General features: G+C 39.2%; 1 long non-coding RNA gene across 2 annotated transcripts; it reads left to right on the forward strand.

The window, feature by feature from the left end:
• The first annotated feature begins 893 nt into the window (after positions 1-893).
• On the forward strand, positions 894-26,773 carry LOC130569672 (uncharacterized). Of its 2 annotated transcripts, none has more exons than XR_008964871.1 (4): positions 894-1,013; positions 1,350-1,416; positions 4,540-4,729; positions 26,684-26,773. It is a non-coding gene; the product is annotated as an uncharacterized LOC130569672 (long non-coding RNA). The 2 variants fall into 2 exon arrangements; XR_008964870.1 differs by lacking the exon at positions 26,684-26,773 and adding an exon at positions 15,123-15,336.
• Positions 26,774-27,301: the final 528 nt, after the last annotated feature.

Raw genomic sequence — 27,301 nt, forward strand, 5'->3', positions numbered from 1 at the left:
TCATCTGCTTCTCTTCCAGATCACCCGTGTGAACTTGAGAGGACCAGACTGACCACATCCATTCAAAATCACCTGTGTCAACTGCAGTTTGTTAAAAGTCACTGCAAAACCAGCTTTGAGAAGTTGTGTTTATTCTAAAGAAAAAGCCCAGCCTAATGTCTGTGCATCTACTATTTATATTTTACTGTAATACAATGGCATTATAACAGATGTAACTGTTCAAATACATTTGGGTCCACTGTATATAACTATAAAATGGTCAATGCATTATTTAATGAGCTCGCATATCGTTTTAATCCTACAAAATGTCAGCCACGTTATAAAACTAGGTTATGTGTGAGATGGACGGCTCTTTAATTTCCAGGTTGGAGTTTCTCTCTGAGGGTTACCTTACAACTGCTTGCACCGATGATGACTTTTGTCTTTAGTGATCAAAGCGTTGCAGAAAGTGCTTGAAAGTACAAGTAAACGTGAAATATGGATGAAGCCGGCCGGGTTTGATGAAGGCTGTGCTAAGTGTGCGAGTCGGGGGCTTTTTGGAAGAAAGTAAATGTGATTTGTTCCTGACTGCGCTTCTTATTGGCTACCTAACTGTGCGTTCACATCGGCCATGCATTGTTGTGTGTTATATAACCGCGTTCGAGGGCCAATTATATAACGTCAAATTTAGAAATGGGTCTTCGTGAGGGTGAAGTGCAGTGCCAAGGCCTCACTCCATAAATGAGGACAAACCGAAAGAAAAACAAGGGCAGCGATCAGAGATAGATAAAAAGATTAAAGAAGCAAGACGGCAAGAGCAGAAAGAAGTGTTAGTGTTGAAAAACAACTGCAGAGAGTCCGTAAAGCGTCTGATATGCTGAAGAGTCCAAATTGTGCATCTCTCAGGTGGTGGCCCGCTGGGTTTCTGTGGAGAGCTCTGGGGGGCCGTGCTGGATCCGTTCCCCTCTCTTCAGTGGGGCGTCTGGGGTCGCTCTGATCGCCCGCTCTGGAGCCCGACCGGGCGTCTTAAGAAGGTGATAAAACTCATTATAGCTTCTGAGGGGAACTCAAAAGCCCTGTACCTGCGGTCTGTAGGGGCCCGAGCAGCGTCTCTGGATCCTCGGAGGAGCCTTCACCCGGGATCATCCTCATCATCCTCCCGCCGTGAGCTCACCTCTGGGGGGCAATGCTGTAGTCTGTCATGACCTGAGAAATGCAAACTTACTATACGAGAAAAGTTTCACTTTTAACAAAAGAAAATAACGTATGAATGTATGCGTGTCTTATTTGAGAAACATAAATTCATATTTCATCATTCTTTTCTAAGTAAAAGTGTATTTTTGAAATGTAAAATGTGTTTTCTATTACAGCTTGGTGGATTGCTTTGCCCAAAAAAGTGCGAAGACTTTGGCTCAAAACATCGCTCATGACATGAGGGTGAGTAAATGATTTTTCTCACATATTTGTTAATGTTTAGGTCTTTTATGTGCTTGTAGTTGTGGACAAAAGTAATGTCATATTTGGGCATATTTGATAGAATATTTGCATTTAATGATCAAAAAACAAGTTGAGTAAATGTAACTTGTTTAGGTATTTATTTGACAAAAAAGGCCAACTTGTGTGTCAGAAAATATGGCTTTTATTTTCTTTTGTGTATAAAAATGTATAGATCCCGACTTTGACAAATGTTGTTCTCATGTATTTTTTTTTGCCAAGCCTTCTTACATTTTTTTTTTAAGCTGAACTTCAGTTTTTCAAAAATACAACATTCATACGATTTTTTTAATGCATCTTTAATAATATATTTGAATTAAAAGCAGACATCAATTTTCCAAAGTTTTGGACTATATGTTCATGAACATGTCACTTCCTTCACTGTAACATCACACACTACATGTCACTCTCCCATGTGTGTGTGTGTGTGTGTGTCCTCTCTGAGTTTCTTGCCTCCCGTCTCATCAGTATAATCGCAGCGATGCCTGTTCTTCCGGCCTCTCTCAGCAGGGCCGTCTCGTTCTTTGATGGCGGTTGCAGATCTAGAGCTGGAACCTGCGGTTACGGTCACCCCTACCGACAGCCCTGGCTGTGACCATCAGAGACCGACCGCGGTCAGGAACCGCAGGACGTCAGCGCTCTCCCACCCGGCCTGTTATCCCTCATGCCCGCCCCCTACCGGGCCGCTCTCTGCCTTTCCAAACACCCTCTCGCCCGCTTTTGATCAGCCCCGATCCCGTCTGCTCCCGCAAAGCAGCGGGCTCGAGGCCGGGTAACGGCGTCGACCGGTTGCCGGGGCGTGTTGCTACGGAGGGGGGTGGGATGGTCCGCGTTTGGTCATTCGGACTTCAAGGTTGGACGTACCACTGATTCTAAGCTTTAATTAGACGCTGGCATAATCATCGCTTGCTGAAGACGGCAAAGGGGCCCGTTGAGAGGTGGGGCCCGTGTGAGTCCTGTTTAAAATGCCCTCATATAGAGGTGTTCGCAGGCGGGGAGGTCTCTAATCGCTTTGTATTAATGAAAATTCAGAATAATCTTGGCAGCTAAAGTGTAATCTACATTCAGCAAGTTGATTGAATTAAAATAAACCCCAGTGTGAAGTTGTAAGAAGAACACAAAGTGAAGCTTTGCCAAATAAACAGATTTACGTTTTTTTAATAAATATCACGAACGTTTTCTGATTATTTGGAAGGTTTTCAGGTGCTGACAGGTGATGTGTTCTGTCCGGGGACGGTCACCCAGTGAAGGAAACTACACATTTTGCAAGACGTAAACAACACTGGTTCAGAAGCACTTCCTGTTTGTTTTTCTAACACTCCACAAACAAAATACAACCAACAGAACATTTAGAACTAAACTGAGATGTTAAAAGAACATCTTTAAAGGGCAGTTCACAATATGGGAGATAACTATAAAAATAAAGTAAAAAAAGAGTTCACATTAACTATAACGATAAAGATACAGAGAACGATGTCGTTGGCATCACATTCAGAACGATTTTTTCCAGCTGATGAACGATAAAACAAACAGTCTCTAATGTTTGGCTATTGATGATTGCAACGTGGGTTTGATGTAAGAATTAAAGACTGTAGCGGTCGGGAAGCGGTCTGTTTACGGCTGTATATTATATACCAATGTAACGCATATATAAATCTGAGCAAGCTGGCAAAATATATGCTTTACACCCCGGACCGGAGCGCACCTTCATCCTTCAGAGAGAGCATCCAGCCTTTGCTGTCATATTTTGGAGAAAAGACGTTAAGGATGAAAACATCATCAGCAGGTCATCTAAGTTTATTTTAGTGACTGCACGAGAACACTGCAGCGCGCGGACTTAAAATAAACATAACCTTATCGTCCACTGGTGTAGACGCCAATATAGTTACAGTTAACGTTATAGTTATCGTTATAATGAAAACGCCCCTTAAGACTCAATTATATACAGTATTTGAATTTAAAAATAAATATAAAAGTAAATAAAATAAAATAAATAAACAGGAAGTGCTTTTGAGCCGTGTTGTTTATATCCTGCTAAATCGATCAGTAAACACGAAGTGGTGTTATACTTCCTGTGCTGTTTATGCAGATGTGTAATTTTAAAGGAGGTAACCACCATTTAGTAAGTAAAAACAACCCAAAATCATATTTACAGTCATGCATTTATATTAGAAGTCTATGGGGTAAGACAGTGTGGCAGAAACATGTGGTTAAACATGAAAGTATAACCACAAGACTTGTGTTAACATGCGACTAACGCAACAACATTTGATATTTTCTGTGTTTAAACAGTAAGTGTCATGCCCATTCTGATTTATATGGGCAGGTTTTTTGAATATATCATCAAAACAATCCACAAATAAATATAAATATGTGTATCTTTAACAGTTAAATGGCGTAACACATAACTAGACATTATTTATCTAGAGCAGTATTTAAGTTTTTAAATATAATGTTATATAACGTAAGAAGTTATTATTTCTGGCTATAATTCCTCGCCCCATAGACTTCCATTGTAAGTGACTTTCTGTAAACGTGATTTACTGTAAGCCGTTAGTTTGTTCATACAAGCTGAGGGATGAGTCAAAATGATTGTCTGTGGTAGTCAACAAAATGTCACCAATGTCATCCCAAAATATTCTTAAACCCAAAATGTTTTGTTGTCACTTCTCTCTTTTTAGTCCACTGCAACAAAAATACGGAAATCTTATTTGTTTCTCTCTCTCTTTGTCTCTCTCTCTCCGTTCGGTGGGGTTCAGACGGGGTCAGGGTAATATCTGTGTGCTGTAATGAAATATTGATAATCAATGATGTAGCTGACAAATACAGGGTTACGGGGACGAGCACGCAATGACACCGGCCGCGCGGCCCGGCGAAGACAGACAGCTCGGTTTAATCTGGATACAGCCAGTGAAAACACTGTGAAATGCTCTTAAAGGTGGCCCGCTAATGTAGGATTATCCCATCACAGGAGTGACAGAGATTAGAAATAATTACAGACGTAATCCTAACAGCTCTGCTCTTCGAGAGAGAGTTGAGATTCTGTGTTTGTGTGTGTGTGGACAGGCTACTCATAGATCTTGAAAAGGTCAAGGATCGTAACTCAACAGAAGCCCAAACATGGAGCACTTGACCCTGGATAGAAGCGAGAGAGATGATCCAGACCTGATGAAAGCCGGCAGCTAAGCCCTGATGCTCCGAGTAAAACCTTCAGCAACCGAAGGTGATTGAAGACGAGTGTGACTGAGATAAGGAGGTAAACGCTCTCTCTCTCTCTCTCTCTCTGTGTGTGTGTGTGTGTCCTCAGTAATAGCCCTGATAAGTGGATGTGCTCTGTGTCGGCTCTCTAGGGAGTAAACACACTCAGATATACATCCATTAAAGAAACACAACAGTGTGAGGACATTAGGACTATAGCTTCAGTCTGGATTTCTTTAAAAACCTCACGTGTTTGTTTCTTGTTTAAGCATGTGTGTCTGTCTGTTACGTAAGAGAAAATGTAAGCGTTATCGGGGTTTGCAATAACTGAATGTTTTAAATGTTTTAAAAGTTAGTCAAAGTTTTAGGTGGATGCAGCAGAGACTGCAAGGGAATTATATTGTTTTGTTACAACAATTTTGTAGTTGTTTTATTATTATTTTGAATTGTTTTATTGTTTTTATGTTCATTTTGGTTACGTGTTTGGCTGTTTTATTTTATTTGGCTATTTTATTATCTTTTTATTTTGTTGCTATATATAAGATTCATTTAATTTTGTTTTAGCTTCCTTTTTGATTTCTTTCCAGTTAATATCAGAGCCTCAACTTAAATACATTTCATTTTATTCTTACATTTTTTTTTGTTTATTTTAAGTTTTTAAAATAATATTTAGTTTAGTTTTTAGTTCTTTTCAGTTAACTTTACTGCCTCAACTGAAAACGCATTTCAGGTTATTCTTGGGACAACATTTCCTATTTTTGTTGAATTTAAGTTTTTACAATAATATTTAGGCTAATATCTTTTGTGATTTCAATGAACGGAATTGTTGTAATGGTTCTAGTAAATATTACAATCTTAACGTGAATGTTAATGCCTTGTGTGCACGAGTATATATATGTATGTGTTTGGTTGTAACTTTTTTTTTTAGATTTAGTTTAATATTGTTTACGGACATAAAGCATTATCATTTCACATTATTTATCACATTAAGTTATCGCATAATGCATTTTCTTCAGTTTTGTGTAGCCCTAATGCAATGTATCCTCGCTTTGGATAAAAGTGTCTGTCAAATGCATAAGTGTAAAGGGAAGTTGTGTTTTCTGTGCAAAACTCGAGTGTTTTCCCAGACATCCTTTTTGGTTTTGTGGTGGTTAGGGTGTTGTCTAGATAATTGCTGTGGAATTGTGGGAAGTTGTCTGGTTGTTGCATCGAGAACAGTCGATATACACCTGTGACCAACATCAGTTGAATTTTATATGAATGCTTCAAGAACAGTAAAGAACTAAACTCTGCTTTCCGTTATGTGTTGTATTGTTTCAGGTCTTCTCTAACCGAGACGTTGTGCTCAGACATTCGTTTTCGTCCTCTGTTGAAGCGTCTTTTAATTGAATCAAAGGTCTACATTCAGTATCTGACTGATAAACCGCATTTATTTTTAATAGACACCAAACCCCCAAAGTTAAAGCGCAGTACCCGCTCAGATCCACTCTGTTAATCTAACAGTCCCACGTAGACCCGTGTTTATCACGGCAAAAGAAAGTTTTGCTTTCTTTTGACTTTTAACTCCTAAATATCCCCAATTCTATAACTCACTTCTCAAATGTATGTATTCTGCACACATCTGCTCAGATGCTAAGATGGTACTTTAAGGAGGCGTTTTTAAGTTCCTTCTAACAATTTTCACACGCCGTTTTCCGTGTCTCCCGAGTACGGTTTTCCACTTTTTAACACTCAGCAAAACACCCCAATTTGGTTCCGTGAAGTCGACTCGGATCGAGCGGAAATTTGAAATGCACGCGAGCCGAGATGTTTGTGGTCCGAGGGCTGGTCAGTCAGCTGCTCTCCTCCCCAGAGAACAAGGAAATCACTTGAAAAGATATTAAGATGTTGGCGGAAAAAGCGAAGGTGGTCAGAAGGTCGGTAAAGTGCCGAACGCTGTTTCAGAGCCTCTCTGCATGCGTTCCCAGGGCGCCTGGGACGAGGACCCTTCCCTTCTCGGCCCCCTCCTGTTGAGACGAGGCCAGCTCCAGTACTCCTAAGAGTAGTTTCAGAGGGAGCCTGTTAGCTTTCAGAAAATACACGCGTCTGGCAAAGCGAGAGCGTATTTCCTTGGTCTTCCTCCTGGAGAACAGAGATGTCCAATATTTGATCAGGAGACCGGCCACCGCACCATTCTGCTCAAATGCTAAATGTTGTCAAATGAGACCGAGCGGAAAATCTCCGTCCCGGCGGCACGCTGCGCTCGGCGTTACATCTTAGAGCAAACCAAATCAGAGTCCAGTAAATGCTGAACATGCCCGCGTTTAAGTGATGTTTTGCAGCGTTTTCCCATTTTGAGGATTTTACTGGGAATCACCAGGAGAATACTCGCTTTTCATCTTTTCCCTGCTTCTGTGTGCAGAATAGAGTTTAGTAACCTTCATAAAATCGTGACATTTTGTAGTTTAGTTAAGACAAAAACAGTTTTAGCAAGCCATAACATCTGTCTCTATGTCGCCATCTCTGTTTAAAGCCTGACAATGCAGGTTGGATCTTTTTTCGCTTTGTTGTATTTCTGCTCTGTTCTCTTGGCTGTGCTGCAAACAGGATTGTCCCTGAACGTACGCTTTTATCATGCACCACAACGGAGAGCTTTATTTGATTGGAAAGAAGGCATTTGCGCGGATGGTTCATTGTGTGAGTGCATGTGACAGTATTTACCTTGTTTACAGTGTTTAGGGCTAATCTGACCAGCTCTAATCCGGTTTCCAGTGCGAAGATTTGTGCTCACTTTGATGTACCCAATCCTCTTTACCATCGCCTTAAGCGTTGGCACACACACTTCTCTGTGTGGTCCGTGAGTCTTTGAACTGAATATTTCATTAAAAAGATCTCTCGAGACTGGAAGCGCTGTGCTTAGAAATCTATAGATCTAAATAAAACAATTAAAGTCTGAACGAGGCCCGAGTGGCTCCTGTTTGATTTGGGTGAATTTCAGAGGCTCTTTCATCAAGCGCCAGTCAAGCAGAGGTGATATGATTCCAAAACGCTTTAATAAGATCTTGAAGTGAATTTGACCGTATGACCCTGGGAAGATAACCTTCACAGGTATGTTTATGAATTTGGCTTTTTTCTTTTCAATATTTTCTATGATTTTTACAACAAAGGCAGTGCAAATAGAAATTTCGTTTTTTCTTTTCTTTTTTCAAATTGTTTATACCAAAGGGTTGTAGTTATTGATAAACTGATAACGCTTTACAATAAGGCTCCATTGGTTAACATTAGTTACCTAGATTAGTACTAACAATGTACACTTTTGCATTTTATTTAATTATTTAAATGAATCAAAATGTTAATTTTAACATTTACTAATACATGTTCATGTTACTATACTAATACTAGTTCATGAATAAATTAATTAATTAAAGTTTTTTTAATAAAGTGGTAGAGAAACGTATGTTTCAAGAAACATATGTTTTGGATTTTTGTTGTAAAATGTCAAAAAGCGGTAACCCCGACTATTTGTGTAAAATCAAACAACTAGAATGGGATTATTTGCTTGTCTTTCTGCCATGCAGTAAAAATAACCCAAATACCAAATGGCTATTACAAGAATTTTCCATTTTTTACTTGTATCTTTTTTCATAGGAAGTGCCCTTTCTGTTACCTCCTGACCTCTTAAAAGGACAAAAACAATTATTACACAGAAACTTTGTGAGTTATAGCCATCCCCATACAGTGAAACGGAAGTTTTCACCCCAGTAATTCCCGAAAGGAGAGGGGGGGGGAGAAAAAATGGTGTAATTTTTCTTTCTTATGAGTTTCAAAGTCATACACGCATGCATCAAATGAAATAGCTTTTCACTGGCACTCGATAATGGACACCGAATCCTTCTTACAGCTACTGAGGGATTGATGCTGAACTCACACAGGGACGGATGTCTTTGTGTGGCTTTGGGTGAATATATCCCATACTTTCCCATACTGTCACATGTCTGCATTCAATTCTCATTTTTTTACAGTGTTTTTCTAACGGTTTAGGTTTTTCAGCTGTTTTTATTTCATTTTTTCATGTCTCTGGATGCTTTCTGATTGGTTTGGGACTTGGAGTCTGTTCCACCTAATCTGTGTTGTTGCGCGAACCCAGGCGCTTGATTAGCGCCGTTCAGCTTTGCATGGCCCTGTGGTGTTCGCGTAATTTATGGAAAATGAAATCCTGCCCTCAAATCCACTTGGTTTCCATTTAAAACACTGCATTCAGAAGCTACGCTGCTTTTTTGGCAAATACCCCGGTGTTTACTGGCCATGGGATGAGTGAAGGACATCAGTGTGAGTGAATTTAGTTATGTAATGTAAAACTCACACAGAAAGTCTTTTTACCTATTACTTTAGAGCAGGTGTTTGACTGCAATTGAAATATTTAAAGGAACAGACTTGGTGTGACTGGTAAAACACGCATACGACATTTGTGAAGAAATACACAAACAGGAATGTTTTATGCAGCATTATTGGGCATTTAAATTGAGTTCTTAAAGAATCTTTTCAATTTCAATTAAATAAAGTTTCTGAGTTTGTGAGTTCCCAGCATGCATTGCATTTACAGTTGTAGGAATATTGTAATAACGTTTGCTTGTTTTTATGCTGTTTTTGTTGTTGCAATCTTCAAAAAGCTGGGTTATTTTCAACCAGCATTGGGTCAGAAAGAGGTGCACCCAACCGTTGGGTTAAATTAACCCAGAAAATATCAACTCAAACTGCTGAATTGCTTTTAACTTTATTACTTTAGTTTTTTAACTTTTAGTACTTTAGTTTTTTGAGGTTTGTTTGTTAAGGTTTTGCTTCATAAATAATGAATTAAGTTAATATAATAAAAGACAAGTAACTCAATTTGTTGACATTTTGTGCCACAATGTTGGGACTTTTGAGAAAGTTACCCTTGCATGTACATGTGTCTGTTCAGCTATGATTTGTGTTTTACTCAAGAAAAACGTTACCTTAAATGAGTAGTTCACTTTAAAATAAGCCCCCATTGACTTTCCAAGGTAGGAATAAAAATGAAGTTCATTTTATTTTGAAGTGAACAACTCCTTTAACACTTGTTTATTGGCAAAACTGTTTGCATTTTTAGTTTTAAGTCAGTTTGCATGTACAAACCAGTTGTGTTACTGAAGACAAAAGTCTAAATGCGCTGTGTTGCCTTTTCAAAATGATTTTTTGATGTATTGACAGTGCCATTTAACGTTGCATTGATGTTACATTTAACGCTTTAAATGGGATGTGGTCTCCGTAACGTACGGCAGGATTTTTGGCAGCGTTTAGAGGGAGTGCGAGAGAAATTCTCCAGCCGCTTAAGATGTGGAAATTATCCCTTTCCACTCGTATGATAATGTTCCTTTTTCCCGAAACAGAAAAGACAAAAAGGGGGGAAGAAGGAAAACGAGGGGTGCAGCATATATTATATATATCCTTGTCTTTTTTTGTACCCCCTCCACCTCATTCCACAAACCCCTCTCTTCACATTGCATTCCTGAAACATAACTTGCAGAAACTTTCTGCTTGCGTGGTGGATTTTCATTTCAGATGTTGCCAACTCAAGGGCATTTGGACCAATCGATATCTGTCTGTCTTCTGGCACACACAAAGTTGGCCATTAGAAGTGAGCTTCTTATAGCAGGCTCAGCCAATACCATTAGCTCTAGCCTCGGGGCAGTTCTATCCGAGAGACAGGCAAGGCACCTGCCCCCCTTCCCCGCCCCCACCATTAAGCGTCTCCCGCGGGACGTCATTTGGACATATCGGGCAAAGAGCAGTTCTTTATTCTTCCCCTCTTCAACACCCAGACTCTACCAAAAATCAATAAATCTGTTCTTTGCTTATTTTCAGAACTTTGCTTCAATATAAGCAGGACTTACCTTACAGCAACAAACTCGTACGCCAGCAGGTCATTTTTTCAATCCTCTCTCTCTCCATTTCTTTCTTTTTTTTTGCGATTCCCTCAAAGCTCCAATTTGAAGTCAAATAAATGGAGAGACGCTTTGCTGTGCGTTTTGTTTTGACCAGATTAAAAGGATCTTCTAAAAAAACGGGATGCTCTCTCATCGCTGATGTCAGTAACGCTTCTCTCTCGCATCCGAATCTGTGAATTTAACTCACGGGATTGTAGCGGTTTGACTTTCCTGCCGTGTGAACGATCCCAAAAATGGGTTGAAATGAATTCCGCCCATAGAGGAGCTTTCGGTCTTGGCCTGGTCATGATAGTCAATTTACATGCTTTGACCTGAACAACTGGCTTTTACGACACATCATATTGTCTGTTTTTGTGTCCGTGTTATATGTTACAGTCTCACGGCTGTGATTTCTGAGAGCAGTCCGTAGGGATCCCATAATAACAGAGGTCCACATCACCGTATATATATTTGGTATCGCGGCGGCACCATCTATCAGCGTTTGTGATCAAATTGCTTACACGTTATTAAAAATGACAAGAGCTTTTATTCACTGCTGTTCCATTATTTACGGGCCAGTATACTTAATTTCCAAGTATTAAATCCATCTCATTATGCTTTTAAGAGAAGGAAATATCATTCAGTTTGATTATATTATCCAGAGTGACAAATGGACATTTAACATTCTGTCCACATCATGCATATCTTTATTTTTATCTCCCTCTCTCTTTCTCTCTAGAGATGAGTAAGGAAGAGAGAGAATGTGTGAATGTATTCAAAGTCAATGAGCTTCCATTCATCTCGTTTTTTCACTTTTGAATATCACACTTGCTGCCAAGAGAAGAGTTGACCAGAGAAGTCTGTCTGTCTGTGTGTCTGTCTGTGTGTGCGTGTGTGTGTGTGTATCCGTCTCTCTCTCTCTCTCTCTCTCTCTCTCTCTCTCTCTCTCTGCATCTGTGTGTTTCCCTCTTTATTTATGTGTGCATATGTATTTGTGTCTGTCTGTCCCTGTGTATCTGTCTTTCTGTCAATCTTCCCATTTCTCTGTGTATCTGTCTTGCTTGTCTGTCTGCCTCTCTGTTTGTCTGTCTGTCTTTGTTTCCGTCTGTGTATGTCTGTCTCTCTTTCTGTATGTGTGTGTATGTGTCTGCCTTTGTGTGTTTCTGTCTGTCTGTGTGTGTGTCTGTCTGTATCTGTCTCACTCTCTCTCGCTCTGCATATGTGTCTGTCCCTGGGCATCTGTATTTCTGTCAATCTTACTATTTGTCTGTGTATCTGTCTGCCTCTGTCTGTCTGACTGCCTGTCTCCATGTATCTGTCTCTCTCTCTCTCTCTCTCTCTCTCTCTCTCTCTCTCTCTCTCTCTCTGTCTCTGCCTGTCAGTGTGTTTCTGTCTGTCTGTCTGTCTGTCCCTGTGCATCTCTCTTTCTGTCAATCTTCCTATTTATCTGTGTATCTGTCTTTCTCTCTGTATATGTCTGTCTGTCTCTGTGCGTGTGTCTGTCTGCCTGTCTTTGTGTTTCTGTCTGTGTCTGTCTCTCTTTCTTTATCTGTCTGTCTCTCTCTCTCTCTCTCTCTCTCTCTCTCTGTGTCTGTATGTACTGTATGTGTGCCCATTTGTCTCTGTGTATCTGTCTGTCTCTGTGTATGTGTCTACCCCTCTCTCTCTGTACTGTCTGTCTGTTTGTCCGTCTGCCTCTGTATCTTTGTCTGTCTCTTTGCATGTATGTGTGTCTGTCTCTCTACCGTTCACTGTGTCTGTGTCTCTCTCTCTCTCTCTGTTTGCCTGCTTGTCTGTCTGCCTGTCTCTGTCTATCTGTCTGTCTGTCATCTATCTATGAACTACGAGCGATTTTGGATTAAAAATAAATACCGTATTGAGAGAGCAGAAGAAAAATAAGCGCGGACAAAGAAAATGCTTGTTTAAAGAATTGAGCGAGAACTGGAGAAGAACCTGTCCGACAGAGCGAGCAGGGAGAGACAAATAAAGACGGATAGTGAAGGTGCCATGTGTTGGACTAGCACAGAGAAGAAAGAGAGAGTTTCTGCTGGCCAGAGGATGGGCAGCAGTGGCCTGTATTGATCAGCTGTAATGAGCTCCAGAGGAGAAGAGGCTAATGGTACAGCAGCTGTTGTGGACGGTACAGAGGGGAGATTGGAGATCAGCCTCTGGGGTTCAGCTCCTCTCGCCCTGGTCTCAGCCCTTAGGGCACACATGCACTTGAGACCGTATCACTGCATCAAATGAACTAGACTCATCCTTCATTTTTTCTCTTCTGTCCTGTTTTTTATTCTTGAAGTTTGAGCAAAAGGGTTTTTCATGTGTTGGGTCAGGCCATGCTCTTTAATTGTGTTTCCTTTCACTTGCATCACTTCTAAATGAAACATTTTAAGCATTGTAAATGATAAATTCATTTATTAAATGTGAGTCACAACAGGTTATTCATTGAGAAAAATGTAGGGGCGGGGATTAATTGTTACAAGAAGTGGGTGGGGCTTAGGTGTTTCTGTTCAAGACATGTAGGCGGGACTTAACTGTAGCTTTCAAGACTCGTGGGCAGGGTTTATTTTCCATTTCAAAAGTTGTAGGCAGGGCTCGATTGTATCCTTTAAGGTTTGTGGGAGGGGATTAATTTTATCCTTGTTTCTTGGAGCTGATTGGATGGTAAAAAGAGGGCGTCTGTTCCAGAAAGGATCCACATGTGAACGTGAGTTTACTTAAACAACGTGATTCAATTGTCTGTGTAGCCTTGCTTGCATCAGCCAGTAGGCAAAGACCTTTTTTGCAAGATCTTATTTTTGATGAAAAGGTTCTAAAGACAAAAAACGTTTGCTGTTTGTTAACTTTGAAATAAAATAAAAACAGCGAAATGTGATAACTGTATGACTGTATGGTGTAAATACTGTGCAATGGTTAATTATCTGCGATATTCATATAAAACAATTCATTTGATTCATTTGCACAATTGCCATTTTCTGCACTAATAAAATGAGTACAATAAGACCGGAGACGTGTAAAGTTTGAGGTAAGTTTTTTTAATCAATAAGTTAAAGTTTAGAGAAACATATTCATTTCTGGCTGTGACATCACAAGTCAAACTCCGCCTCCTGACTGTCCCGTTGGTTTTCCCTTCACCCTGCGGTCACTCTAGATAGCTGTATTATCCGTGTCTCTTGTTCCTGAGGAGACTGTGTCCTTTATACGCAGTGGGGGTTGACGTGTCCGACGAGACTCTGTCCGGGACAGCTGGTTCAAAACCTTTGCTCATCCTCAACAAGTGTCTGGGGATCTGTCAGACCCCCGGAGAGGGACAGGGGTCCCTGCAATTGGCCCTGCGAGGGCTGGCCCTATGGTCCACCTTAATTAATACACAATTATGCAGTGCATACGTGTGAAGTGGGAAGTGACCCGTGTCAAACAACACAGATTACTGTGGGAGCTCAGAAGAGAGATGCCGTCGCCCCTATAATGTCCTGCGGTTAAATGCACTGTATGTAAAGGTGCTCTATAGCGGTGTCTCTGCGATGTCCTGGGTTAAATCTTTCCCCTGGCATTACAGCCCTGGAAAGAAAGGACATTTGTAATTCTCTAAATTCATTCACATCATCTGTTATCCCAGAGTGCACAATAGGGTACAACAGTGCAAAAGGCCCCGTAGGGAAAGTGTGTGTTTTAATATTAGATTCAATATAGCTGGAGAATCACTATCATTCGTCTAAAATCAAATGATAAAGGAATTTGTTTTAGAATTGTCAAGATTTTAGATTAGCATTATATAAATTTATATAAAAATTAATTAAAACATTATTTAACATGAATAAGAATATATATCTATATCTTGGCATTATATAAATGTATATCAAATTCATGAAAAAAGTTTATACACATTTATTATTACTATTATTATTATATTGTTATTATTAATAATAATAATAATGATGATGATAATAATAATACACTTTTCTTGACATGGCTGAACATTTGATGTTTTTTAATACAAATTAATCTCAAAAATATGTCCATTAACTTTTTTAATCAACTTTAAGTTTTAAGTTAGCATTCTATTCATCTTATAAATCAATTAAAATGAGATTATAAAAACTATGCACATCAGTCTATACAAAACAAAGATCTCTCTCTCTCTCTCCTCCCTCTCTAACTGTATAAAGCACATATGAAATAAACATAAAACCTTGATATGGATTTTTACAAAAAAGGTAAGTGATTCTCTTAAATGTCAAAGAAAACAAAAAGTTTAATTAGTAATTTAATATAATGAAAAATTATATTATAGGTTTCCTGACGTGGCTAAGCATGTGTAAGAATGTGCTGAAAGTAGAGCATGTGTCCAGCGGAGAGAAACTGTAAATGGTCAGTAGCAGCAGCAGTATTTGTTTCGCCTCCGCCGCATCCGCGCGTTTGCTCTGCTGTTCCTCTTCATTGGCCTGTGCGTGTGCAGGATGGCGTTTAAGGCCTTGCTTGTTACTTCTAATTGATTTCTTTTCATGTGCTCGTCTTTCTCACCAGGCCAGTGAAGTGTTAAACGGTCCCAGCAAGACTCATCTCCCCCCACCCCTCGCGCTCACCGTCAGCCAAACCAAATTGTACTTTAACTCCAGGAAAGATGAAATGCCACCTCTCATGAGGCTAGCTGTCTATCCTGCATCTCGCCGACATTTATGGAAGAACTCGCCATCGCGCCGGCTTCCTCGCGACTGACAACTACTGAAAAACACAAGGGTGAGTCTGTGTTGGGTTTACCTCTCAAAACTCGCCCGTGTGCCCAGAGAAAGAGACGTTTCCTTTCTCACCTCTGACTGGACGCTGTTGATGATCAGGTTGCGTCTCATCTGTGAGGTCTGTTTTACATTTGCTGTGTAAAGTTTGACGCTGACCCCAGGGGGGGCTATTTTCACCTTAGACCCCAGAGCACTTTTGGGGTTACCGGCTCCCTCTGGAAGCGGTTCAGCACCTCCACATGCCCCCAAAACCCACCTTTGTATAAAATACTTTTTTGTCACCAACTAGCATCCAATGATCTCTCATCCCTTCTCTCTCTTTGTTGATGTGTCTTATGTGCTCTGAGCAGAGTTACCACCTGATATAAGGTGAAAGTGTTCTTTCTTTTCGGTCCATGAAAATGTATACAGTGTTGAAAACGGTCACTGTCAGTCTGATTTAACCTCTGAAAGCCCAAAGCCCAGCGGACACGCCGTTTCTGAGTGACATGCAGATGTTGACATTGTTCTGATTCACTGAATCCAGCATTTCTTTTCACAAGAAGCATAATTTTACATGAGTTGAGTGAGTTCAGGTTATTATCAATTTTAGTGTTTTTTAATACTTTTTTTGTTTTCTTTATAGCCTTATTTTTATTTAAAATTGTCTTGTTTTCAAAATATTTAAAAAAATATTTTTTGCTTCTTATCCTGTAAGATGGGAAAAAAACTCTTCAATTATTTCTCTTAGACATCAATGTGATAAAATGGTGAGCAAATGTTAACTTTTGCTCAAGTCTTATCTGTGTCCTGAGAAAAAGAGTAAGAAATCTCAATATTATTGAGTGAATATTGAAGATCTCAAAATGAATTTTCTCATCAAATTTACACAAAATCGTTTTTGGGTTCTGAGTTCATATTGAGATGGTATATAATATAAACTTTTAATTGCAGACTTGACAAATCTGAGCTCAGTTTGAGACATTGTTGACATCGTTTCTGAAACTCATTTCTAATGAGACATTTGTGAGGTTTCTGACTCTTTTATTCATTTATGTATTTTAACAACAGTCTAAATAGATTTTTTTTATTTTTCCTACACATTTTATGGAAAACATCTGAGACCAAGGTGATTCTTAAATGAAACACAACTGATGTTTTATTTAAAAACTTTTTCTCTTGTTCAAATTGTTCAAATGCACTGAAAAATGTACAGCTGTCAAAATGAAGTGGATAAAATGGATTGGATTTATTAGACAAAGTAGTAAAAGTACACAGTCAAATTTTATGTAAACTGGAAAACAGAAACATACCGTAAAATGTTTTTTTTTCTGTAAAATTATAGGATATAAGGATATATATTAAATTGTTTTCCCCATTGTTCTTGTTCTGTAATTTTATAATTTTTGACCGTATTTCAAAAATAAACTGTAAAAAAAGAAATCTTGTTTAAAAAAACTGAAATTTTCTGGCAGCTTGCCGCCGCTGGGGCACGAGAAATAAACAGTAAAATAACAGTTTTTCCTGTAAAATACAATTTCCCCCTGTTCTTCTTGTAAATTTGCTGTCTTTTTCTGTAATTTTGCGTTTCTTGACCGTATTTCTGAAAATACATAAAATCTGTAAAAAACCTGTCAAATTCCGGTTTTTTTTACATTTTACGTGAAAAACCTGTAAAAAATTAAAGAGAAAGTCTGTAAAATTACTGTTTTTTTACAGTGTAGTAAAATACACTAATTTGTCAAGGATCATTTGGTCAAGATCATCAAGATCATTTGGTCTTAGAAGAATTACTGTGTTTGAGGTTATGTTGAAGACTTATCCAATTTCAGTTGGTTTCCTTACGATTATTCTTTGTCATGAAATAAACCATTTGCTTCTTTACTTTCATTTTCAGGCCCCTACGTCATTCCAACACAATCCCTCCGGATGCTCCAGTGTCTAAAATCAGAGCAGCGACTCGACACAATTCTTCTCATTCCTGTGCTCTTTCTGTTTGTTTGCACTATAAAAAAGCTGTTTTATGTAGCGTCACTGCTTGTGGATCAGTTAAAGGTTTGAGCACACAGAGTTTCCCACAGAAGAGTCTGAGCTGGATCCAGATTAACTTATCACCCAGCTAAAGATGCTGTCAGGGGGAGATGGCAGGACTTGGCAGTGCAAATTCAAATGCATGTAAATTTCCCTGGTGGCTCACCGCACACTATGGCTGTGCTGTCAGCGAGTGACACGTCAAAAATGCATTAACACGGTTAAAAATATATCAGCGCAGAAAATCTTGTGTTTTAATAACATTCGAGAGGACAAATTCGAAGCGGATGCCACCACCGTGGCCTTATTAGAGTTTTAGCATCTCACGAAAGGGAAAAAAAAAACAACGGCGACTAGAAAGACGGCAATATCAGAAGGGTCGCGAGCGAAGTCGTTATTGTGCCAGGTTGTGCCTCGAACAATTAGCAATTATCTGTCAGAGCCACGGCGAGCCCCCGGGGGCCCGACAGCCTCGCTGGAACTTAGAGAGGCAATGTTCCGATAGCCTGGTCTGCCAAATTCACTTCATTTCAAAAACAAAGAGATTAAAAACATCTCGGAGACATGACGCAGCCTTCAGCGGCGAAACTTTGGAGACGTTCAGAAGGCTGGTCTTCTAATGAACCGTCTGTGCTGTTAAAGGCTGTGTCATTATGGTATGTGAACACATCAAGGCTGTCATGTGCGGCCATGGTTCAATCGAAACGCTTCTTTCGTTCCTTGAGAATGTTGGAGAGAGAGACTGTGTCTAATTGCATTGTCGTTGTCCTCGATTTTTTTCACGTTGCATTACTAATTAGTGTCAAGTTTGTGACACGCTTTAAGATGAAAAATTAGGGGTTATGCAATCCCAGCATGCAATTCTTCATAACCTGTAAGTAGCCTAGTCTATCACCCAACTTCATTTGATCTCAACAATGTGTCAAACTGAGCTCAGAAGTCTGCAATCAAAAGTCAATATTATTGAAGATCAAGAAATGAACTCAAGCATTTCTCATCACATTTACTCAAATCCAGATGATTTGACATCCACCATCTACAAGCATTTTACATGCATGTCTCATTTGTTTCTGTTCCTTTTCTTCTGAAGCAATTTTAGAAGAAACGTCAGAGACAAAGTTGACGCTCAAATGAAACAGTCTATCAAATCTCCTGAGCTATGAAAGAGCAAAGTCTGAGCAATAACATTTAAACAAAGCAAAGAACACCACGGTGAGTAAAGTTTCATTTCTGAATGAATGATTTCAATCTCCTGATCTGACCTCCGTCACACCTAACATGGCATGTTCCTCTGTCAGGACTTTGTCTGGTCGGTCTGAAGACATGAGAGATGTAGTTTTGAGAAGCAAACGACATTTCTTTCAATGATTTATCTTTAAACTGTCACCCGGCAAAAAAGAAGAGAGCGAGAGAGAGGATGATTCTCCTCCCTGTGGCATCGATGTCAAATGTGACATGGGGAAAGCTCAGCCCATGATGTGTCTCTAAAACAGATCTGTCATCTATTAATCATTCATAAACAGGAGAATGCAGAGGAGTCAGACGGCATCGGCGTGGGGAGGGACGACACGGCGAGCCGCAGGCGTGCATGTGGGGTACGACTTTGATGCTAAAATGAACACGACGAAGGGTAACGTGTCAGAGGCCTTCTCGCTCGCTCGCTGAGAGCCGGAGAGATAGAGACCCTCGGTGGGATTTTAAGTCTTAAACTGTGTGGTTGTATTCCACGCCCTTGTACCTTGACCCAGTAGCTTTTGTTACCTTTAGCTTCATTAGGAGGGAAGCACATACTTGTTTGTTTTATACACAACAGTTGTTTGGTTTCTTGTTTGTTTGTTTGTTTGTTTGCAGGTATGTAGTATAATCGACCTAGTTTGTTCTTGGAACCAAACGTTATTATTTCATAATTTTTTATTCCAATAATTCATTTGGAAGATGCTTTTATTGTATCCAAAGTGCATTCCCTGGGTACCGAACCCACGACCTACTGAGGTACACAGTATTAATATTCCTTAAAGGGACAGTTCACTAAAAAATATAATTGATATCATCATTTGTTCACCCTCATGTAATTTAAAAAATGTTTGACTCTTTGTTCTGTGGAACACGAAGGAAGATATTTTGAGAAATGTCTCAGTGGTTTTTTGTTCCTACAATGAAAGTCAATGGGGGCCAGTGTTGTTTGGTTCTTTAAAAGATCTTCTTTTGTGTTCTGCAGAAGAAAGAAAGTCATACAGGTTTGGAATGACGTACGGATGAGTAAATGATCAAAGAATTTTTATTTTTGGCCGAACTGTCCCTTAAAATATTTTGTTTGCTATTGATTCGTAACATATAGCGTTCAAATGACATATATAGATTCCTTTTGGTATACTTTAAATTATACTTTATAATACTTTTTTATTATTACTATAATACTTTTTCTTTCTCTGCATTGTGTTTCTGAATAGCGCGCTCAAAATGAATTTGAATTCAAATTGAATTGATTCTACACATCCGACTGGAAACGTTGACTAAAACTCTTCACAGCTGCTTTTTATTTACATGGCATAAAAACTTACTTAAAACATAGCACCGTTCTTTTGGCTTTCCTTTAAAACTCCAAAATCTAGTTTCTAATTACACCTCCATAAAAACGACCTCATATGTTTTCTCTCTGTACTCATCTGAAAGTTGCAGACGCTTTCGAGTGCGACACGTCTGAGATCTACCTGTCACTCGTGACCTAGATCCTCAGTTGCAAAGACTTAAAATAAAGTTGAAATAATATCTTCAGCGCTTGACGTCCAGGGTCGCCTCAATCTTCCTGAGCATCAACAACGGCCTCCCAAATTACATTATGCATGACAGCGGAAAGTTAATTTCCAGCATAATTCCCATCAACCTGTCAGCGGCCTGACAATTAAAAGAGCCTCGGCTTTAAACATTAATGAGACGCGCCATTGACAGCGTGCTAGAGGGGGAACCCGAAAGAAGGAAATCTCAGGACCAGACGCCACGTGAACGTGGGACGCGCTTGTCGTTTGTACCCAAATATCAATGCTAATGATATCGTGGCGTATTTTTAAATACACAGAAGAAGGATGTATAATTTACAGTTTCTTATGCCCTCAGAATGAATATTTGATGTCGGCGTTTCTCTTTTTTACCCGAGAACGAAGGAGAAAAGTGTGAATTCATTGTCTGGGGGTGGAACTCAGGTGTCTTTATGCGTGTTTGTTATTCTTTTGTCAGTCTTCCTTTGAAGAGAGTTTTTAAAGTTGGCGTAACTTTCGTGACAGAGGAGCAGACCTGAGAACACTGTGAGGTATTAGCCCTCAGAGAAAGAAAGTTTTTTTTTTGTTGAGTATTTGTAAAGAAAGTTTGTGAAATGAAATGAGGTTGAAAGGCATGCATTGATTGGTGAGGGTCCTGGTTTCTGACCTGCGGTCTGCACGCGTGCTGTGTGGAGATTTTCATCAATGGAGCTGTGCATCAGTGTCTGTTGCATTGGGGCAGTTAAAGTGATGAAATACTGTGTTATAAAAACTTTAGCTGTCTGTGTGCATGTATAACTGTGTCTGCATGATTTTGCGAGCCTTCTGTGGGTGTGCAACACAGTCTCAAGGGAATTCATGACATTGTCACGAATTGTAATTTATTAATTCGTGTTCAGGGAACCGAATTTCCCCCTTTTTTCGTGTCATCCAGCACGACTTGCAGTCTAACGTACTTTAATACTCGGTATCGTTCATATGTATAAATATATATCAAAGCAATCTGATGGGAATTCATACCTATTTTACAAGGTGGCTCATTCGTGTGAATTCCTGTTTCCTATACAATCTCATTCGTATGTTTTGTAATGAGTTGACTGTGCCCCTGTGACGTTAGGTTTAGGGGCGGGGTTAGAGTTGCCATTCATCAGGGACATTCTAAAACGCTTAACGTGAAAAACGCTTAAGGTACCTAAACAGCCATCAAGGAAAACCAAATTTCAGTCAAACCTTCCTTGTACTAAACACTCGCTGCTGTCGCGTAACCACGCGACCCGTGTATTGAAAGTCGTGCAGAGTGACACGAAAAAATAGATTCCAAATTTCATGCCTGTATGCCACAAACTGCATTGAGACTGGGTTGGTGTGTGTGTGTGTGTCAGTACCAATGTATTTGTGTGTTTCTGTAAGCGTGTATGTGTGCGTGCATGCGTGACTTTGTGTCTGAGTGACTGTGTGTGACTTCATTACTTTGTGTGTGACTGTGTGGTGTGTGTATGTGTATCTGTGTGTGTGTGTGTGTGCGTGCGTCTGCGGGTGTTTATATGTGTGAGTCTGGGTGTGTGTTTCTCTGTGTCTTTTATGTGTGCATTAATGTTATTCTGTGCGTGTGTGTGTAACTGTGTCTGTGCGTGCAGGTGTTTTTGTCTGTGTAACTGTGTGTGAATGTGTGTGTGTGTGTGTGTGCGGGTGTTTCTGTGTGTGTCTGTCTGGGGGGGGGGTGTTTGCGTGTCTGCTCGTCTGATTGACTGGGTGTGTGTATGTAACTGTGACGGTGGGTGTTTCTGTATGTGTCGGTGTATGTGTATCTGTGTGTCTGAGACAGTGTGTCTGTCTGTCTGTGTTTCTGTGTGTATGTCTGGGAGTGTGTGTGTCTATACAGTGTGCTTAACTGTGTGTGTGTGTGTGTGTGTGTGTGTGTGTGTGTGTGTGTGTGTGTAGTCTGCTGGTGCTGGATAAATGGCAGCTGTACTGTCAGGCCACGAGGATGGAGGCAGAGCAGAAAACTTGGTCTGGCCTGGTAAATGGAGGTTGATTGAAGAGATGCTTCAGTGGCTGCCTGACTGATAGACACACACACTCTCTCTCTCTCTCTCTCTCTCTCTCTCTCTGTCTCGGCTGCTGTTGAGGGTCTTTGTCAAGGCTTTGCCACTCAGACTGATGGAGCTCTTGACCTCAGTCCTTCATGACCGCTGCAGTCTGTCAGTCAGACATTTTTACAAATGCATCTAAATCCTGCTGATTATACCTTTAACCAACATAGAGTCAGTTTGTTATGTTCATTTGTTTATTGCTGATAATGTCTTGGATCTAAAGTAACAAACTGGACCTGATTATTTGATTATCATTTGTGATATTTTTTCAGTTAAATACAAAAAAACTAGTTTACAGCTTTTTTGGTAATATTTAGTTTATATATTCATAAAGATTTTTTTACATGTATTATATACTTTTCTAAGTATACAATCCAGAACTTAAGCGTAGGTCAGGTAACCAAACTGTGTCCGAAATAATACATTTAACAATAAAAATGTTTTAACAAATATATTTGCTTGAAGATAATTAAATCTATTTTTACAAAATTTGCATGATCATGCATGACAATAAAGCACATTTGCCCCCAAAATATCAATTAATGTGAAACTATAAAAAATTGTACAGTAATTATATTTTGTATTATTGTAGTCAGACTATTCTAAATTAAATTCAGCACATAAAATACTACCATTGATATATCATTGCATTTTTGTATGCATTACATAAAAATAATCCAATATTTATTTACTGTACGTTACAATATAAGCTACTTAAAATTGTAATAATGAGGGTTAACACCTGCTTATTTGTCACGAAAATAACGACGTCACATTTTTTTCTGTAAGACTTACCTCATATTGTACTTGTTTGTTATACTAAACATACATATATAGTAATAATATTTCAGTAGAGACGCAGCAGGATAGTTTAATATCTGAAATATCTCAGATTGACATGAAAGATTTTTCCATCAGTTTACGTGCAGTGTAGCAGTGCTTTCACCAGGCTCTCCATGTTACTCGGGCTGGTCAGTAATATCAGAGTGTTGAGAGGTCAATTAAAATAGATGGTGAGAGTGTGACCAGGTTAAAAATTGCTCTGCCCTTATAGAAGTAAAGGCGACAAGGCCATAAAATCCAATAAGAGCACGCACGCAGACGCACACGCAGACTGTGTTCCACATGGTAAAGTCTGATTGTTTACCTCTGTTAGTTTGGCTGACGGCTAGCCTTGCTTATGGCTAAGAGCCGGTGACAGCAAGACCACAGGCCTGTCCGACCCCCCCATACACACACACACACACACACACACACAAATCCCTGTCATTCAAGAGAGCTGTACTGCATAGACCTGTAATTTAGCCACAGCTGTACAAAACATCTAATGAAAATCCAAAACAAGAAATTGAAAAAAAAACCCAACAAGAAAATGAAGTGTCTTAAATGTATTTCGGAATCCAGAGAATGGTAAATTTTAAAGCTACATTTTCTTTCCCTGTTTACAGTAAATGGGTTTGATGTGGTACTTGTGGTGTTCCCATAATTTAGACTGGAATCCAGTGGACCGGAGAGTCCAGGGTCATTCACCCGTTCTGTGTGTGCCGAAATTGTTGGTTTATCTATACTGTACATTTTAGATTAATGTGTTTGTGTTTGAGTTCACGGCTAAATGGTTAACGGGTTAAAAATGTTAATTTATTTATTTACTATTTTTGTTATCTTTTTTTAGATCAGCTGTTTTGACTGCAAGAATGAGTCTTGCGCGTCAATGACCACTTGGAGCTGTGGCTTTGCGCTTATAAAAAAAAATCACAGGCATGTCTTTAATGTCTCGATTTTTTTCTTCTATACACCTAAATGAGATTAAATGTAGAATGATTAAAAACATCTCAGATATTTCTCCTGGGAAAATGACAGAAATCTCACAAATGTCTCCATTAGAGTTTCAGAATAGAGTCTCAAAATGAGCTCAGATTTGCCAAGTCTGAAATCAATCGTCAATATTATAAAAAAAATCTCAATTTAATTTCAACCATTAGAAATAAAGAGACACAAATCTTAAAAATGAAGCAAAAAAACGGCTGTGGGGAGCACAGTTCAGCATTAAATCACAATTGACAAGAACAGCAAAATCTGTCCTGGACCTGCATAGTGGGACAAGATTTTGTCTTCGCTATTAATCAGCAGTTCTTAAAATAAATCAAAAGATCTTTACTTGGCAAATACGACACGGGCAGAACAATTCTAATGGTCCAGTGTGAACAAGCTGTCTCTGAACTAAAACAACTCCAAGAGCTCTTCCTAAAGGTAACGTGCACGTCAGTGTAGAAAACAGTGTTTTACGAGCATGTCAAATCAGCAAACAAGAGAAAGGTTTTGCGAGTTTTCTAAAAGAAAGTCCCAGGTTGGCTTAGACTTTGGAGTGGAAATCCAGTCCTGAATCCAGACTCTGTGCCGTCCCGTTGGGCTGAATCGTTGTTCAGATTTATCTTCATTCGCACGGAGTCCGATCAGAAATGCAGACACGAGCACATCTGTGTTAGAAAGCATCATAGGGGGAAATTTGCACACTGTCAATGTCAGAAGGTTCGGCCAGGGACTGTGAAAAAACGTTTTTTCTTAGTGTTACCAACCTAAGTGTTCCCGAAGATTCCAATAGAGTGTGTCACGGAGGACCCGGCCCTCCCAACGCAAGATAAAATGCCTCATAAAAGCGCGGAGAAGTGGGCCCATTTGTGTCTATTAGAGAGTAAAGTTCCAGCAAGCCAGCCGTTCCCGGCAACAGGGCTTGTCACCACCGAGATTCCCGCGGGATCGCGCTCTCTCCACCTGCGGCTACCGCGTTATTATTTCTCCTCTTTCCCATCTCATCCTTCTCCACGAACCCAGCGGAGGGCGAGAGCTCTTCCACTTTTGAAGAAGAGAAATGTTTGTGTTTGTTTCAGCCGTGGACTGTGAGCGTGGAAGATCCAGTGACTACAGACAAATGGAGTTATACAACTGATCTCACTAACTTTATCTGTGTTACGACAGTTCAATGTAGTTCATTGTGCGTTACTAACAATAATGTAGCAAACATGTACAGGAAGTGTACTGAACTGCAAATGTACCTCATTTCTTTAAGTGTGTACTTTTTTAAGTGCTTTGAGTTTTTCCAGTGTTTTTCTGTCCCAACACAACATGCAGAAAGTACCTTAAGTCATCCATTTGAATAAAATGTGTATATCCTTTTGAAAATACTATGACTTTTAAAGAAATTGCTTTATTTGTGTGAACTTCCAGGCTTCCGTAGTGTTTGAGAATCCTTTGGTTTTCAACACACACTTCACTTTAAGGTTTAGTTTTAAAGAATTTAAAGACTTAATTTTCTATTAATTTTTTTAATTGCAGCTGTGCACTAATGATTTTTTAATTCACGGTTCTGTGCAATGATGGGCTGAAAAAATTGGTTTTCATATATCGCAAACTATTTACAATAAGATGCACTTTGCGATAGATAAATTGTGATTGAATGCATTGTGACGAATAGTTTCATCTTATTTGGTTCGCAGTTGAAGGAGAGATCCAACGCATCCATACAGAATCTGCTGGTTCAGTGTTATTACCTCTCACGTCGTTTGATTCACTTTTATGGCAATATGGCAACTCATAAAAGTGTGTCTGACCACAATGAAAAATGACAGCTTTAGAGTTTCAGTTTTCAGTTTTATGTTTCTGCAGATACCCTTGCAAAAAAAAGAATACTTCGAGTTAATTTAAAAACAAGTACATTTTTATTTTAAGTTTTGGGTGTACTTAAGCAAAGTTCAAGTATATTTTTCAGTATATTTAAATGTTGTATTTTAAGTATATTTTTAGGTTTGATTTTAGTTCCTTTTCATGTACGCCTAAGCAAAGTTAACTTAAATTTAAATGAAACATATATTTACAGTATATATTTTTAAGTATACATAAGCAATGTCTAGGTATATTTTTAAGTAAATTTTATTTAAGTAGTAGTATTAGTAGTATACTTTTTAGTGTACTTTTACAATATTGCTAAGTTGGCCCATTTTTTACTTTGTAATAATAGCTAATTTTAATGTAATATTAGTTAACTATGTTTTTTACTGAGAAATACATAAAGTATAATTTTGAGAAGAACAATAAAAAGTAGACTGAAAATTTAATTTCTTATTTTTAGTTTTCCTTATCATTTTAAATAATTTTCTTTTTTGTAAGAGTATGCAAAAAATTTCAGTACAAGAAGCGAAAGTATTGATGCGAAAGAAAGAAAGAAAGAAAGATAATCAGTGTTAAATATATCGAAAGAAAGAAAGATAATCTCTGTTTAAAATACCTAAATCCTGAATGAATCTGTCAAAGCATGACTGATGTGGTTATATGAGCAGTGAAAACATGTACCTCAGTTCAGTGGTTCATCTGATTCACAGTAGTCAATCTGACAGCACGACTGCTCTAATACAGTTATTTCATCTGCAGATGAGTGACCCCCAAAACTGCTCATTTCCATGGACAATTTCAGAGATGTCTTTCTCTCCTATCAGCACACCCTGAGCAGCAAGCCGAGAGAGAGATGGAGAAATAGAAATGAAAGACAACCATCGTTCACATCTGATGCCAGAGATCCATCAGGCCACCAGCTAACAGAAAAAGAAGGAAAATCCTCTCCGTTCATATTGATGACTGAGGATTTTCAATGACCTAAAAAACAACCAGCCAGGAATGAGGTGTGTTTTCCAACTTTAGTTTCACGGCATGTTCCTAATAAGTGTGCAGCACTCCTGCAGGAGCCGTGAGTCTCCATGGATAGATGGTCTGTCATCCAGCCATACAATTATTCCTCGGCTGTCCCACTATGAGCAGTAATGGCCCGGAAGGTTGGGCTCAGACGAGAGAGAGAGCAGGCTATTAATCTACTGTATATCCTAGTTCACCTCTTGAAATTTTTCTACAGATCACTGCCATAAAACATTTCCTGCGTCCTTTTTGGTCTGTGATCTAATCGTGGGGGTCTGGAGAGTTTGTCGAAGGTAAACACTGCAAATTGTTATAAATGATATTAACAGATTTGCATTGGCGAGCATGTGTAACATTGTGGCATCGTGTTCTTGTAGCTTAGTTGGTAGATCATTGCGCTAGCAACACAAAGGTTGTGGGTACAA

Source organism: Triplophysa rosa, linkage group LG18 (genome assembly GCF_024868665.1).
Source record: "Triplophysa rosa linkage group LG18, Trosa_1v2, whole genome shotgun sequence".
NCBI lineage: Eukaryota > Metazoa > Chordata > Actinopteri > Cypriniformes > Nemacheilidae > Triplophysa > Triplophysa rosa.